General features: G+C 37.6%; 1 long non-coding RNA gene across 1 annotated transcript; it reads right to left on the bottom strand.

The window, feature by feature from the left end:
• Positions 1-11,389: 11,389 nt before the first annotated feature.
• LOC140821244 (uncharacterized) lies at positions 11,390-12,348 on the bottom strand. Its single transcript, XR_012115680.1, has 2 exons — positions 11,985-12,348; positions 11,390-11,645 (listed from the first exon to the last, which is right to left on the bottom strand). It is a non-coding gene; the product is annotated as an uncharacterized lncRNA (long non-coding RNA).
• Positions 12,349-14,290: the final 1,942 nt, after the last annotated feature.

A 14,290-nucleotide genomic window follows, 5' to 3' on the forward strand; every position in this document is an offset into this window, starting at 1 on the left:
AATATCAAGCAATGAATCACACTCAGACTCAAACTCAACTCAAACAACGCGTCGTTTCAGACTCGACTCAACTCTAACCTAGGGATCCCGATGTTTGGGCGAAACAGCCACAGAATTGACGACTCAGTCAAGATTTAAGCGAATCAGCCAATAGCTAGGCGAAACAGCCGATAGCTAGACGAATCAGTCAATAGATAGATGAATCAGTCAATTTATAGACGAATCAGTCAATAAATAAGCGAATCAGCCAATAGCTAGGCGAAACAGCCGATAGCTAGACGAATCAGTCGATAGATAGACGAATCAGTCAATATATAGACGAATCAGTCAATAAATAAGCGAATCAGCCAATGACTAAACGAATCAGCAGTCAACACATGCAATAGCTATGAATCAATAGACTACACACATCAATCTCAACAATTACAAAAATCAATGTAATAAACTAAGTATGTGATTTAGGGAGACTCGAGTCAAACCTTACTCGAGTTGTGCAATCCCAACACAACATTAATTTATACCTTTGTCTTCATAATTTGACGAAGGCGAAGACTCTATTTCATGTCTGTCCATGTCAATCTGAATTCACAATATCGAATAGACTGTGTTAATATACAGCTCAGTTCAAAGCATGTTCTGATTAATATCAAATCAAGACACAATCCAATTCATATCGACAATATCACGATATAATCACAATCAATACTGAGTCTGATCAATATCAATTCATTGATGTTTCGACGGTATGACAATACAATTTCAGTAACCCCGTCAATCCCAACATCACAGATATAATACCAGAGCTCATAATCAATATCGATACTAGTCATAATCTCAATAAAAATACATATCTGATATGAATTCTCAGTCACATCGACTCCGAAAATCATAACAATTACATAAACGGTCCGTTTCTCAATCTGACTTCGCTTCTATGATGTCTAGTATGACAAGAACATCATATATGAATCCTATTCAATTCTGACAATAGTCTAATTTCAAAGCATGTCAAAACGTAGCAAAACTTACGACCAGTTGTAGCCTACGTTGTTAGGAACTCGGTACTGAAATCGGATTCAAAATCAGACGGACAGATTGTTCATCAATTTCCAAACTTCACGATTCTCTCTCCTTTTTCCTTTTTCTGAATTAACGTTTGTATGCATATATATATATATATATATATATATATATATATATATATATATATATATATATATATATATAGATATATATATATACACACACGTCGCTCATACAACCCAAGTGGCAATCCTACATTTTGCATGACTCGCGCTCGGGCGGTAAGAAACTACCGCTCGAGCGCGGAAGTTTCTGTCCAGGACCACGCTTGTTATCCATTGGCGCTCGGGCGGTGCTTTTCTACCGCTCGGGCGCCACCTATTCTGTCCGAACTCTTGGCTCATAATGCAACGACACCCGGCTTCTTCATTCAAGTCCGTATAACCTCAATCATGTCAATTAGCGGCAAATCGTGTCCGACTATAATAACCATTGTCAAATCATTTCGGATTAACATGATAAATTTCTCGGACCTTACAATATTTGTTTAACCTCTATGTGTTAAAGACTACATATACAAGTTTAACGTCTTTGTGCAAGACTCACTCAACTTATCAATATGCTCAATTTTCTTTATATGTGAGTGATTGTGTGCGTGTGTGTGAGAGAGAACTGATCTATGATTACAATATGAAAGTTTTCTCACACACTGAGGGAATTGTGCTTCTAATCTAAGCTGATAACACTTTGAAGTGTTCCCTCCAATCTTGGTTGATTATTTCTTGTAAGCTGAAATGCATTGAGCGTACCCTTTTCTCTTGATTTTCACACACTTCTTTTAGTTGATGGTCTTGATCTTGTATTTATAGAGGCTTCATGACCGAACAACAAGACTCATCAAACATGTTTGTTGCAGTTGAATCCATTCCTCGATATTTTCGAATTGTCCGTTCGGGCAGTCATTCTGGAACGTCTCGACTTTAAGCTCTGCTTCAACGTACATTGTTGTCCTTGACTGGACAATTGCTTTCCTTAATGCGCACATCTGGATTCCACTTAGATAAGCTTTTCGTGTTCTGCAAATTGGTCGGCTCCTAATTGATGTTTTGAACTGGTCTTGAACTGGTGTTGTGAAATCAATTTGCTCATCAGCTGAACTGATTTCACTGCTTCATTTGAACTGGTTTGCTGGGCTCTTCATCAGTTGAGTTCTTCATCAGCTGACCGGGCATCTGAATGTCTTCTGCTGAACTACCTATCAGCTGAAAAATCAGTTGAACTGGTCTTTGATATATCAGTTGAACTGGTTCTGTTTGGGCAATCAGTTGGTGCTTTCAGTTTGTGTCTTAATAGCTTCAGTTTAGGCTCGGTAGCTTTCTGCACACTTAGGTAAATTCATTAGAAACAAAATAACAAGTTTTGTTAACATCAAATCAAGATTGCTAGGTAGTTTTCTCCCCCTTTTTTTGATGATAAAAAAACTTGAGCAATTAAAAAGCGATAAATTTAAAGGAAAAAATTTAATACTAATTCTCCCCCTTTGCGAGAATAAAAAAACATTTAAGAAAAAATTTCAGTATGAGAGATAATTAATTGCAACTCTCTCTCAAGAACTGAATTAAAAAATGAGTTTATAACATTTTCAGTTCGAAGGATACAAGAGTTCCCCTCAAGAACTAAATTAAAAACTCCTCCTTAAAAAAATAATCATTTACACGATTTAATGAAGTTTTAGCATCTTTTAACATTCAAGCAGTTTAGACAATAAATCTTAGAATAGCAGTTTAGTTACATAGAAGCTGACTAGATAAACATAATGTTTATTTAATCAAATACGCGTCCCTTGTATCATACATTAAGCACAACAACATGTGTAAGGGAAATTGCTACTACAATATCAAATTTTAAACAACATCAAATATCAGTTAGTTCATACATAATAGAATTGAATATACCAACAACTGTTTTCCTTGAATGCTGCATCGATCTTGAGTTTCTTTGCCAGAGAAGCAGCTAATTTGCCTTGGACTTAATCTCTGTGCTGGCTAACTGGTCGAGCTGACTCAAACTAGACTCAACTGATTTTGAACCGCATTGATCATCTATTTTGATTTGATATGGCAATGAAGTGGCGGTATACTGTTGATGATTAAGCTCCTAATCATCCAAAATTTCAGCTGGTAGTTGGGTTCGTCTGTTGATCAGCCTGAACTGGTAGGCTGGCAATTGAAATCTTATCTGCCGATCAATTTGGCTATTTTGCTGTCATTTTGGACTCAAAATCCTACAAGCTGCTAAAACAAAAACATTAAAGAGTCAAGATAAGTGGCTACAATGTTAGTTGCAGATCCAAAAATCTTCTCTCTTCCCACAATAAACACATACAAAATTTTTAAAGGAATTTTAAAAGCCATTTTAAATATCATTCTGAAAAATATTTTAGAATATCAGTTTTCAATTGTTCTGCTTAAAAAAACTAGCTCTGATACCAATTGATGGATCAGTTCTAACACCTGCGAGGTAGCTTCAAACACAACTCCATGAGCTTCAATAGCTCGTGTTCTAAGAATGTAAACACCCATGAATTAAATCGAGAAAGAGTTTAGAAGCGGGGGTTGAATAAACACTTTAAGATTTTCAGATCTTTTATATGGAGTGAATTAGTTTAGCTATAAACTGAATTCGATAATCTTGTTGTCAATGTCAATCAGTTAACTTAAAGTGCGGAAATAAACTGAAAGACATATTGAATACTTGAGAAATAAAAAACATAAAGATTTATGGACGTTCGGAGACTTCAACTGCTCCTACGTCACCCCCTTCTACTATCTCAGGTAGGATCCACTAGAAGACTTTGATTTACAAAACACCTGTACAAACCCACTCAGGTTAGGACTTACACCACTCCCTAACTGAACTCCTAGTCTAGATTGAAAACAGCACCTTCCAGCCAACACTTTTTTAAAGTCTATGGATTAAAGATTACATACACAAGTTTAACGTCTTTGTGCAAGACTCACTCAACTTATCAATACGCTCAATTTTCTGTATATGTGAGTGATTATGTGTTTGGGTGAGAGAACAGATCTATGATTACAACAAAAAAGTGTTCTCACACGCTGAGAGAATTGTTCTTCTAATATAAGCTGATAACACTTTGAATTATTCCCTCCAATCTTGGCTGATTACTTCTTGTAAGTTGATATGCGTTAAGCGTGCTCTTCTCTCTTGATTTTCACACACTTCGTTTAGTTGATGGTCTTGATCTTCTATTTATAGAGGCTTAGTGACCGTACAACAAAACTCATCAAACATGTTCGTTGCAGTTGAATCTGTTCCTATATATTTGTGACTTGTCCATTCTGACGGTCATTCTGGAACGTCTTGAATTTAAGCTCTGCTGCAACGTACATTGTTGTCCTTTGACTGGACAACTGCTTTCATTAATTCGCATAGATGGATTCCACTTAGATAAGCTTGTCATGTTCTGCAAACTGGTCGGCTCCTAACTGATGTTCTGAACTGGTCAGTTGAATTGGTCTTGAACTGGTGTAGTGAAATCAGTTGGCTCGTCAGCTGAACTGATTTCATTGTTTCAATTGAACTGGGCAGCTTGGCTCTTCATCAGTTGAGCTCTTCATCAGCTAGCCAGGCTTCTGAAGGTCTTCTGCTGAAATACCTATCAGCTGGACAATCAGTTGAATTGGTCTTTGATATATCAGTTGAACTGGTTCATTTTGAGCAATCAGTTGGTGCTTTCAGTTGGTACTGAACTCTGAGTTGCTTTCAGCTGCTTCGAACCACTACAACTTACACCAAACCTGGCATATATATGAGGAAAAGCCTACTCAAATCTTGGGTAAAAAAAAGAGAAATTTGCGAAACAATGTGATAAAGATGGTCAAAGTCAAATGGCTAAATCACTCGGAGGAAGAAGCCACTTTGGAGACGGAGTCAGAGGTGAGGAGTTGTTTTCCCGAATTATTTAGTACGCCTTAATTTAAGTACTTAAGGGGCTGGTTGAGGGGGGGGGGGGGGGGGGGGGGGATTTGTAACGTCCAAAAGCCAACGTATGTAAACCGCATGCATGCAAATGATTAAAATTACATATTTATTTTTCTTAATTTATTTTAAATACTTATATGATGTATTTTACATGCTTAAATGTTTAAAGTGCATGATTTCATTAAATTGAAGGATTTTACCGAAATATTCGATAATAGAATGGGGAAAGGAGACCTGGGACGACCAAGACAAAATAAATATTTTTCAATAAATATTTTGAAAGCTTATTAATATGATTAAAAATGATTAAATTTTTCTACAAATTATAGAGTTCAAATTATTATACGATACAAGCACAATTTTATCCGGGAAACCAGTTTTGGGCAAACGAAGTACTTTTGAAATATCAAATGCATTTTTTTTTTGAAAACTAATTTTTAGAAACTTTTGTTTTTCAATTAAATAAGTGTTATTGGGCCTAATTTACCTAAGATGAGTAGGCTCAATTGCTATTAAACTTGAAAGCCCAAAACCCAACCCTATTATCATGCAAATTAAAATCTATAAAATAGAAAACCTAGGCTTTGGGAGAATAAAATATTTTTTCTAAATAATTTTTTTTATTTAAAATAAGGTTGATGCTTTTTAATATTTTTGAAAATAAGGAATTTTTGAGGTGATTTTATACGCCGACACGTAATTTATATCGGAATTCGATTTTTAACAAAAATACTAACTTCTTGACAACTCGGCTAATAATTTCACGAACTTTCCTGGACGAAATAATTTTTAAATGCACTAATGGACTTATTGGTCTTATTGTACCATGCTGATGGGCCTAAACTTTCACATATATTAATTATCAAAGAATTAAGCTAAAAACTTTATCCCAAACTCTTTAAAACACACGCCCCCTTCCTTCTAAACCACAAAAATCTTCCTACCCTCTTCGAACATGGAACACATGAGTTCCAGCCAAGGAGAAGCATCGGTTTCTTGTGAGATATTCAGCCAAGGATGCACGGTTTGAGGCAGCATAAGGCTAAGAACAAGCTGGAACCGAAATAATGCATGTATGATCAAGGGTTCGGTTTTGAGGTAACAACCATGCATGGCTCTGCCAGGGATCGAACAGGGCTGGGATGAGAAATGGTTGGGTTAGGATAGGAGTCCTAGTCACGCTAGGACTCGAGCCTAGCGGTTGGGAAGAGTCCAAGCAAGCTACGACACTTCCCCAAACCACCCGAGAGGATAGCAGGAGCGTAGGTGGGCTTGCGGCTGGGGTCAGGGGGCCAGACTAGGTCTGTAGGGTCCTCAAAGGGTCCACTAGGGGCTGGGCTTGGTGGTGGCTCGATGGTTAGGGTCCTAGCTAGAGTTTCGAAAAGTCCTAGTCTTGCTAGGATTCTCGGCCTCGGCACTTTTTGGTGCAGGAAGTTTTGGTGTGGGTTAGGGTCGAGTCCTAGGGGTTCATTAGGGTCCAGGGGAGGTCTGGTCAGAAGTTGGCTCAAGGTGGCTCGAGCTTGGCTCGATGGAACCATGAGTTGGTTCGAGAGTTGCTAAGATAGTTCGGTTTTTAGGGTTTCAGGGGTTAGGGTTTGAAGCGTGGTTCACCGGGGGACAAATCATGGTTCATGAGGGTAAATTAAATTTAAAAAGTATTGTTTTAAAGTTTTGGAAATTTTTTATTAAAGTTCGAATTTAATTCTGGATTAAAACGCATTACGAATTTATAATTAAAGAATAAATAAAAAGCATGAATTTAAGTAAAATAAAAGTATCAGAAAATTTATCTAATCTTAAATAACTATTTGGGATGGTCTAGAGTCAAGGAAATAAGAAAAGGTCAAATTCGAGAAATTTTACGTCTAGGGGTAAACCGGTCATTTTACACATGAAAAATAGTAAACGTCATGGCAGTGTCCTGAAGGCTGTAAAATTTGTTAATATGATTATTTTAAATGTTTATGGAATTTTATGATGAAATTTTAATGCTAAAAGATATGTTGCATGCTTGATTTAAAAGAAATTATTATATTACGCATGAATTTTATAAAGTGATGAAAATACGAAATGTTGAAGGAAGTGAATTAATTGTAACTGATTCGATGATATGTAAGGCCGAGGCTCAGTTAAAGGGTTAGAGTGTCGGCGATGTCCCCACCGTCCAGTAATGTGATTATATGTAGATGGATCCATCGACCCCTAATACGAAAGTCACATTTAACGATCTGAATTCAACGAAAAGAAAACATATATGTATATGATGAAAATGAATATGTACATGATGATATGAAAAATGTTTAAGTTTATACATGTTTAAAATATGTTATTTTAAGTAAAAGTATTATCGCTGTTGCATTTGATTGTATACTTAGTATTTGCTATTATGGTTATGGTTTGCTGAGTCAATAGACTCACTAGGTTTGATCGATGTAGGTGAGCATGATGTTGATGTTTTTGAGGGTCTTGATGGTTGATCTTACTGGACTGAAGGTGCACATAACCGGAGGATCAGCTATAGTTTTCTTCAATTTAAATTAAGTTTATGTTAAAGATTTTTACGACTTTTAGGATGCTTTTGAGTGGTTTTGAGAGGTTGTTAGAGTTAGCGTTATTTTGAAATATTTCTATGTTAGGGTTGGCAAACTTTTGGTGATTTTGATATTTTAAAATATTTCCTTTGAATTTTTAAATATAGTTGGTAGTTTTATTTTTAAAATGGTGCAAAGTATTTTAAAGTATGTATAGTTGTAGTTTCGGCCGAGGCTTATGTAAAAAATTAGCACTTTTTAAGAAAACGAGTAGTGGACGTCTCAGTTGGTATCAGAGCAATGTTCCTGTAAAGAGTTGTGCCACCATCAGTGTCGGGAAGCTCAGTCGTCAAGTGTCAATAGGTAAGTTTAATTGATTTATATGACTTTTATGATGATACATGCATGATTACATGAATTATATGTTTACATCACATGTTTAATATCTTTTCGAGAACACATGTTTTGTATGCTTAAAATTGCTCAAAAATGGATTAGTATATGCTGCATGATTAGAAAACTTAGATTTAAATGCAAGTTGGTTACGTTAGAAATTTGGAAAACGTTCAGATATAATGACTCTTAGACGCGTTCCTTTTACTAATGGGTAAGCCGAGAATGTTGAGGATCGTCATGCTAATGCACCCCTGCCTCCTAATGGGGATGCTGCTACACGTGCACTTGTGGGCATGGCTCGTTTTTTTGAGCAGCAGTTTCAGCAGGCTCCTAGGCCACAACACAACATCTATGATCAGTTCCGGAGGCTAGGGCCGAAGGAATTTTCTAGTACCACCGACCCTTTTGCTGCTGAGGGTTGGATTCGATCTCTCGAGATTCACTTCCGTTATTTGAATATGGGAGACGCTGACAGAGTTAGGTGTGCCACTTACATGTTCAGAGATGATGCTTTCCTTTGGTGGGAAGGTGCGGAGCTTGGGATTGACTTGGCCACACTTACATGGGTTCGATTTAAGGAGATTTTGTATGATAAGTACTTCACTGCGGAGGGATTTTATGAGTCTGCGTCAGGGGGACAAGACTGTGGCTGAGTTTGTGTGGAAGTTTGAGAGGGGTTGTCACTTTGTGCCCCCTCATTGCTAGAGATCATGCTGAAAAGATGAGGCACTTCATGGATGGACTTCGACCTACCATCCATCGCGATGTGATGATGATGCGTCTAATGGATTATGCTGTTGCCACTACCTATGCATATCAAGCCGAGCAAGCATTGAAAGATATTTATTTTGGAGCGCAGCACAAAAGGCAGACACAGCAGCAGAGCTCACAGCCGAATAAGAAGCCATACATGGGACCTTCTAGACCTCAAGGGCACAAAGCCCCAAGGTCAAGTAAAGAAGCCAGGACTACCAAATCCACCACAACCTAGAGCACTGAAACCTGCAGAGGGACCACTGTGCAAGGAGTGCAATCGCTTACATTATGGAAAATGCATGTAGGGGAACTTTTAGGTGCTTCATATGTAAGGAGGAGGACATAAAGCTGAGGATTGCCCAAATAAGAAAGCGCCTACAGTGAGAAGAGCTTATGTTATTCATGTCGAGGAGGCTGAAGAGGAGCCAGACACGACCCTTATCACCGGTAACTAGTAATTTAATGTTTTTATATTGCCTTTATAGCATGAAATGTTAAATTGGTTATTAGAATTGATTTGGGATTAATAATAACCTAGTATAAAATTAAGGTGCATGCTTTACCTTAGATGGAACTAAGAGATGAAATGGAAACTATAGATTTGGACTTGAAGTATAAGCCTTAATTGTGCAAGTAAGGTAATTAATTCCAAATGAAAGTTTTTTGGCCAAAATAAAATTGAGAAAAATCACAACTTTGGGCATGATAGGGTGTTTTCGAAATTTTTAGGGAATAAAATATCAAATAACTGAAATATAGGGGCTAAATTATGATTTCCGAAAGTTTAAGGACCAAAATGTAATTTTGAAAACCTAAGGGACATAACGGTAATTTCAAAAAAAATTGTAAGGAATAAAAATGAAATTTTCGAAATTCAAGGGACCAAAATCGTAATTTCCAAAAATTTAAAGTTTGAAAATTGCAATATTCGAAAATTTTGGGGGACTAAAATGCAAATTTCAAAGAATGAAGGGTCCAAAGGCGATTAATCAAAAATTATAAGGGGAAAATTGAGAATTTTTTTCCTAGAAACAATTGGGTCCAATCAATCATCTTCATGAAATTTTGGGAAGATAATGATAGAAATTCCTTAACCTTGAAAACGAATAAGCAGGGAGGATATTCATCCTAGGTGTAGCTACCTATGCACTGCTGGATTCAGGAGGTACACAGTCTTTCATGTCTGAAACTTTCGTTAAGCGACTGAATATTATTCCTGAGGATATGGGATTGGGTTTCAAAGTTTCTATTCCTTCCGGCGACCAAATGATCATGTGTAGCGTTGTGAAGAATCTCGATCTTCGTTTATATAAAGATGTGGTTCGGGCAGATCTTATTGTACTCCCTTTGCCTGAATTTTACATCATACTTGGTATGAATTGGTTATCAGCAAATGGAGCTTCGCTAGACTCGTTAGAGATCAGTGATTATTCGATCTCTTATTGGGAAATCTTTTTTCACTGAGGCGACGATGAACAAGCAAATGTTGCACATTATCTCTTGTTAGTGTGCGAGGAAACTTATGAGATGAGGATGCCAAGCTTTTCTAGCATGTGTCACTACAGCACATGCTCCTTTCAGTCAGAAGTTAGAGGATGTTGATATTGTCAGAGACTTTCCAGTGTCTTCCCCGAGGACGTTTCTGGCATTCCACCTGACCGTGAGGTGCAATTTTCTATTGAATTATTGTCGGGAACTGTACCTATTTCTAAATCACCTTATTGTGTGTTGATTATCGAGAGTTGAATAGAGTCACTATCAAGAATAAGTATCCTCTACCAAGAATTGAAGACTTATTTGATCAGTTGCAATGCTCATCGATATTCTCGAAGATTGATCTTCGTTTTGGATCTCATCAGTTGAAAGTGAAAGAGTCCGATGTTCATAAGACACCGTTTAGGACTAGATTTGGGCACTATGAGTTTATGGTCATGCCATTTGGGTTGACCAATGCGCCAGCAATATTCCTGGATCTCATGAATCACGTATTTCAGCCGTATCTGGATCAATTTTTATAGTCTTCATTGATGATATTTTCTTCTATTCGAAGAACAAGAAGGAGCATAGTCGACACTTGAGAAAAGCACTGTAAATACTGAAAGATAGGAAATTATATCCCAAATTCAGCAAGTGTGAGTTTTGGCTTGATAGAGTGGCGTTCTTATACCACATCATTTCTAGAGATGGAGTGGAGGTTGATCCAAGTATTTTTGAGGCAGTTAAAGAATGGCCAGTACCAAGAGTGTAACCGAGATCCAAAGTTTCTTAGGACTAGCTGGATATTACCGAAAGTTTATTCAGGGATTGTCATCTATTGCGGTACCCATGACCGCATTGACAAAGAAAAATGCAAATTTTGTATGGGGATCCTAGAGCCAAGACAGTTATGACAAGTTGAAGCAAGCCTTGATTTCAAGAACAGTGTTATCTATGCCATCAGAGCAAGGAGAGTATGTTTTTTATACCGACGCTTCTAAACTTGGTTTGGGCACAGTCCTGATGCAAAATGATCGAGTTATTCTACGCGTCGAGACAGTTGAAAGTTCACGAGAAAAACTACCACATTCATGATCTTGAGCTTGCAACGGTAGTTTTTGCACTGAAGATTTGGAGACATTACTTGAAACATCTACTAATTTTAAAAACGCGGAAATATTTTTTTTAAAAAAAACCTCACATTTTCGAAATAATATTTAAAATAATCGTAATTATCTTACTGTAAAAGTATTACAGTTTAAAATAATCAAACTCATTCAAAATCATACGTAAACATAAACGAATAAAATCATAAAATCATCATCGTAAGAGAATGATCATCTTCTTTCAATTTCATAAATCATAATGCGGAAAACATGTGGTCCTCGGATCCTGTTGCCGCACCAGGTCTGCCCACTCAGAGTTCGGCACCTCCAGTCTCCTCATCATGAAGCTCACCTGCATCACACACGTCTAGTGAGTCTAAAGACTCAACATACCTTTACCGTTAATAACAAGTACATATACATAGCACACAGCAGTGAAAAATATCATACTCAACATATCTTTCATGAACTTAAAAAGCATAATGTAAACGTGTCACGTAAGATCATAACGTGTCAAATCGTGTCATCTCATGTCATCATATACGTATACATTTTAATTCTCGTGTCAAATCATGTCATCATAAACGTATCAATTTTCTTTTTGATTGAATTCAGTTCATTATTTGTGACCTTCGTATCAGCTCTATCGTATCAGCTCTATCGATGGATCCATCTATAAAAACCGTGGTACCCGGCGGCGGGGGACTTCAGCGACAGCATTACCCGCCCACTGAGCCCGGGCCTCAGCTCATCATATCTCATATCATCGTATACATATACATCGTCAGTCACAACCAATTCTCATCCTTCAAAAATCATCATATTCACCACTTAATAAAAACGTGCATATACGTAATTTTTCCTTTAAACGAAGCATGCAACATATTTATCATAATTCCATAAAAATCATAAACGTGATGCATAAACATTTAAAATATCATAAATTTGTGCTCAGGGTGTTGTCAGGACTAAAATCTCACTCCGGGTGCAAAATGACCATTTTGCCCCTGGAAACCCAAAAATTATCATTTCACTCCTGGACCTCTAAATTGACCCGAAGCTTACCAAATTCATTAAAATATCCCAAAACATATTTAAAAGCATTTCTAGACGTAAATTCGAAGCCACAAACAAAAATTAATTGATTCGCTTTTAAACTCTAACCGGAGTCCCAGTTTTAACCTGAATCGACTCAAAACACAATCAAATTTTTTTCCCACTTATTGTCATATCTTAAAACACATTAATGATCCTAAATCAATGTCATTAGACCCTCCCACTCACGGCTTCTAATTTCCAGAATATGCTCCAAATCAATCGGTCCTATTCTCTCTTGCCACCTCATGTGAACCTATCTCTTTAAAAATCACACCACAAGCTACCCCTTCGTTTCAGCCATAACCCAGCCCACCTAGGACTTAGGCCAGACCCCAAACCACCTAACCGAAACAAGCTCTCAGCCCCATGCCCGCATCTAACTACCAAAAACCGAGATATCACTCCAACCTCTTACCGAAACCAATTCACTCATGTTGTGGGTTCAAAATTCTTTGTGATTCAGGACGTAAACCTTTATTCGGGCTAACCCTAGTTAGCCCCATTCTTTTCATCAACACCTTAATAAAGAATGTCAGAACTCATTTTTGATTGCACCCATCGGATAATGGTAAGAGAGTCTAGTAGCATCGCCTCATGATCCCATAGGTATCACTGATAGTGCCTACAAGAACCAATCGATTATGATTAACGTACAGTACGGTCCCTTCATCTCATATAACCCAATCGAATCTGCAACCATTGGTTCATCAAGGGTTGCATATTAATTCGATCATAATGTGATAACTATAATAGTGGCATCGCGTGTACTATTGGAGAACTCCTTCTCCAATGTACATTTCATACTCTGGTCAGATATTCCATGCACTATTATTTCATCAGATCACATAGGATATCCACACCCGCAGGTGAGCGGTGAATCCCCGACTACAATGCACTGGCTCCTATATGTGTCGCAACTATACCCAATCTCGCCACCTGATGACTCTCCTGGAGCCGGTAAACGAGTCAAAGCACAGCCCTAGCATATAGATCCTCAATGTTGTCCCGGGTCGTAAGGACTAATGGTGTACAATCATAACCACGGACTTATCCTTTCAATGAATGATAACCACTTGGAAAGTCCGAGGGAGGGTTGTTCGGTATAATCATCATATGACTACCCATCTGCATGTTTTGACATCTCTGTGCCCTTACTAAGAAACGCAGTACACGACATCACAGATGCTAGTCTCGAGCTCAAGCGACCTTTATCCATGTTTTAGGTGGCTGAATCGACTAGGAACAAATTTAGATCATACAATGTTTACAAACGAGTTTCAACATCGAATTACGATTCATTTGTATTAAGTATAATCAATGTCTTTATCTATGTTGTTCACATGTGTATACAGATAAAGAAATAAAAAAACCATGAAATAATGAATTATATTAAAATAAAGATTGTTTATTACACTTGAGTCAATAAAATTCCTAGCCAACATTTGGCTTGCAGGGCATCTATTCTAACAATCTCCCACTTGCCGTAGAGCCAACTACCCATAAAATTTAATCCCATTGCTTCGCGATGCTTCTCAAACAATGGTCCTGGCAAGGGCTTCCTAAGTGGATCAGCAACGTTATCTGTAGAGGGGACTCTTTCGACTGATATGTCTCCCCTTCCCACAATCTCCCGGATGATCAAAGTACATGTTTGGATCGCTGATGAGACCTTGCTTCCTTTGCTTGCGCAACGGCACCAGTGTTGTCGCAGTACACCGGGGCTGGATCAAATCCATTAGGAATAACGCCCAACTCTTGGAAAAAATTCATCATCCAAACTGCCTCTTTGGCTGCACCAGATGCAGCAATGTTGTAATGCCCGAGATTTGAGGTGTTGTTAATCTAAAATGATTCGTTGATTAATTGATGTGATTACAGACAGAACGGATTAGACCGAGG

Source organism: Primulina eburnea, unplaced genomic scaffold, assembly GCF_022965805.1.
Source record: "Primulina eburnea isolate SZY01 unplaced genomic scaffold, ASM2296580v1 ctg484_ERROPOS400000, whole genome shotgun sequence".
Taxonomy (NCBI): domain Eukaryota; kingdom Viridiplantae; phylum Streptophyta; class Magnoliopsida; order Lamiales; family Gesneriaceae; genus Primulina; species Primulina eburnea.